A 3,865-nucleotide genomic window follows, 5' to 3' on the forward strand; every position below is an offset into this window, starting at 1 on the left:
CAACATTCAATAACTATTATACATAATAATACAGCAATAACAAAATAGTTATTACAAACCAAGCTACCACAACATTTTATAACCATTGTACATAATAATATATTACTATTTAATCATTTACTCTCTCTCTCTTTCTCTCTCTCTCTCTCTCTCTCTCTCTCTATATATATATATATATATATATATATATATATATATTGGTGACCTTGGTGACCCTACCATTAGTTAAAAAAAATAGTTGTCAAATTAAAAAAACTCCATGTAAAGAGGAAAAGATTGGGAGGTGAAAATTTTAGAGAGGCGGATAGCATTATTATTATTATTTTTTTTTTTTAAAGCCAACCAAAATGATTGTATTAATGAATCAACACAGCAATAGAGTCAGGAGGGATAGAATCCCAACACATAGAATGATCCTGAGTAAAAGCTAAAGAAGCTAGAGTATGAGCATGTAAATTAACTTGTCTAGAAACATGACTTAAAGAGAAATAATTAAATAAGGTCATAGATAGCCTACATTGGTCCACCACGACCCCAACATAGGACAAGATAGTCGTTGATTCCTAATGTAAAGCACTCCACAACTCCGAGCAATCCGTGAGAAGATCCACCAATAAAATACACCACTGCAACACAAAGTGCACCCCACACCAAAAAATTGTACCACATCTAATGGTACATTTTCGAACACTTTGTGGTATATTCATGCGTATCTAATGGTGATTGACTGCATAGTTGTACGAAAACCCGACTATATATATATATATATATATATATATATATATATATATATATATATATATATATATATATATATATATATATATATATATATATATATATACTCTAATACTCCTCAATCGTCGTGAAGATAAATATTTGAGTTGAAGCTAAGAATGTATAATTGATGTTAATAAAGATGAAGTAATGCCTGGCCACAATTATGACAGACTTGTATACCCAAAAATAATAATTTTGGCAGATTCAATGTGATGATGTGAGTTGAAACGCAGAGAAGTTGCATAGATCTTTCCAATCTAAATCCTGTACAATGTAAACAAACACTAGTACATCCACGTGCACCATGCAGCTAGCTAGTTAGGGCGGATCAATAGCAAATGGAGATCAATCGAACAGTTGAAAATAGTTGTTTTTACAGAGTACCATGCATATATATATATATATATATATAACCCCATAATATATAATGCAACACAGTAAAAACAAAACATTGCATGTGTAAGCAAAGCAATAAATAAAGGGTGAGAATTGAATTACAAGGAGCTGAGGAGAGAATTGAAGGCAGTGAGCTAAGCTAAGGAATAATTGTTGTATGTTGAGGGGTTCCATGGAATGTGCATGTGGGCAGTTGTCCTTGAATATTGGCTGTGAAACCACAAGCTGGCAATGTTTCATCCAAGAAAATCACTTCACACTGTGGGGAGAAAAGGGAGGGGTTGGGAGGTGGCTGTTTGGGAAGTGTGAATGAATATATATAATGTAGGGTGGGTATGGGTGGGGGGCACCCCCCTCCATAGAATCTGAGATGTCAAATTCATGTCTGTTTTTTGCATTCATTTCATTTCTTGTCATTTCACTTCTGACCATTTAACCTTCCTTCTGATCTCAACCCCCACCCCCCTTCCACCCCCAAACAAATACCCAACTTGTTTTTGTACACTATTGTACTACTCATGTATCTATCTCAAAGACTTTGTGGTCCAACGATATGACTGTAGTTCTTTAAGACACAGGTTTGAATCTAAGTGGAGACATTGACTTAACTAACTATATTCATGTATCCACACATTTTACCCTTTTTGCCAAGAGTCTATCTAATCTCTTTTTGTTTTATATTTTCACACGAATTGCTATAATCTACCATTGGACTCATAATTTAATGTTCAAGCTTGGACAAAAATTTAAAGCTTTCAAATCAAGTGTTTATTACTACGTCAAGACTGGAGTATAACCAATAATAAAGACGTACTTTTATTTATTTATACTTATATAACGTAACAGTCACTATTACGTTTTGAATATAAATGGATATAATAGAATGTCAAATTGGACCCTGCAATCTCTCGCTTAATAGTAGTGAGGTTTCAAACTTCAAGTTAAAAAATTTAATGTCATCAAATCTTACCATTTTTTTTGTCAATAATAGTGAATCTAATCTCTTTGTGTTTTATATTTTAGCACTAATATAATTAGTATAATCTTCATTCCATTGGACCCAATCTAGTCTGCAAGCTTGGACAAAAACAAAAGTGTTATAGCGATGATCAAGATCAAATATTACCACAACACCAAAAACTATACATAATAACAAAGACAACTTTATTTCTTCTAGGTGCCAGTGTCACAATTTTAAATACACACCAACGGTAGGATGTTGAATTTGGCCCTCTAGCTAGAACTCTGCCTAGCAATGGTGAGATTTCAAACATTATGTTAACAATTCTAATATTGCTGGATCTTATCATGTTATCGATAAGTGGAATCCTAGGTCTGGATTGTCTTCAGATTTTTTTTTATTTTTTTTAATTTGAATGATTATAAAGACACCCAGTAGTGTAACAGGTGCCTATCTAGTGTAGTAGGAGTAGGGCCATTCTATCATCAAATTGAGTGGAAAATCTGGAGGGGAGGGGATAAATTCTAGCTTGCTTGCACATGAGAAAAGGTTTAAATAATAGAGACAGTGTCTGATTCTAAAGGCATCATGTTCTCTAACCTTAGACGATAGATATATAGAGATTAATTCTTCATTCGGAGGAAGTAAGGAGATTGAATAAAATCAGACAGCATAGTAATCTTAATCACTTTGCTTGCTAAAGCAGGAATGCCAAGAACATGATGATGATCCTCATATTTCTAAAGATAAAGTGCAGCCAAGTACAAACTTTATTCTACATCAATCACTAAATTCGTTTCACTTAAAATTGACTAATAATGTTTGTACACACTCTATCAAGAAACCATGCATATATAAAATGGATCGTTATGCTGTGCATCCGTATGCATACAGATGCAAAAACGACGTCGTTTTTATTAAAAACGCGCATTCCACTTTAAAAAAAAATTCAGTTTCGATTCCCCTCAACAGCATTATGTTGTTCATTCATTCTGGAATTTTAGTTCATAGATTCTGGAATTTTAGTTCATAGATTTTGGAATTTTAGTTCATAGCTTCTGGAATTTTAGTTCATTGATTATGGATATTTAGACGTGAATCGAAACTGATTTTTTTCATTCATGCTGGATATTTAGTTCATTCGTTATGGATTTTTAGTTCATTCATTATGGATTTTTAGTTCATTCATTCTGGAATTTTAGTTCATAGATTCTGGAATTTTAGTTTATAGATTCTAGAATTTTAGTTCATAGATTCTGAATATATAGTTCAAATTATGCACAATATAAAGTTGTTGCTGGGAATCGAAACTGAATTTTTTTTAAGTGAGACGCGCGTTTTTAATAAAACGACGTCATTTTTGCATCCGTATGCACCATGCATGGTGCATACGGATGCACAGCATAATTTTCCATATAAAATTATTATATTGTTATAATAATGTAACACATCAAGTTCTCATATCTAAAGAGTAGCCCAAGGCATTATGGGCCAATTGTTACAAATGGTGCATACGGATGCACAGCATAATTTGTCATATTGTTATAATAATGTAACACATCAAGTTCTCATATCTAAAGAGTAGCCCAAGGCATTATGAGCCAATTGTTACAACTAGGGTCCACCTTACATGCACACACATAATTTATTAATTGAAGGTACATAATATATTAACAACAAATATGTAATTTGTAGATTCTTACAAGGTGGACCCTAGTCTATGGTATA

This window comes from Ipomoea nil, unplaced genomic scaffold, assembly GCF_001879475.1.
Source record: "Ipomoea nil cultivar Tokyo-kokei standard unplaced genomic scaffold, Asagao_1.1 scaffold1407, whole genome shotgun sequence".
NCBI lineage: Eukaryota > Viridiplantae > Streptophyta > Magnoliopsida > Solanales > Convolvulaceae > Ipomoea > Ipomoea nil.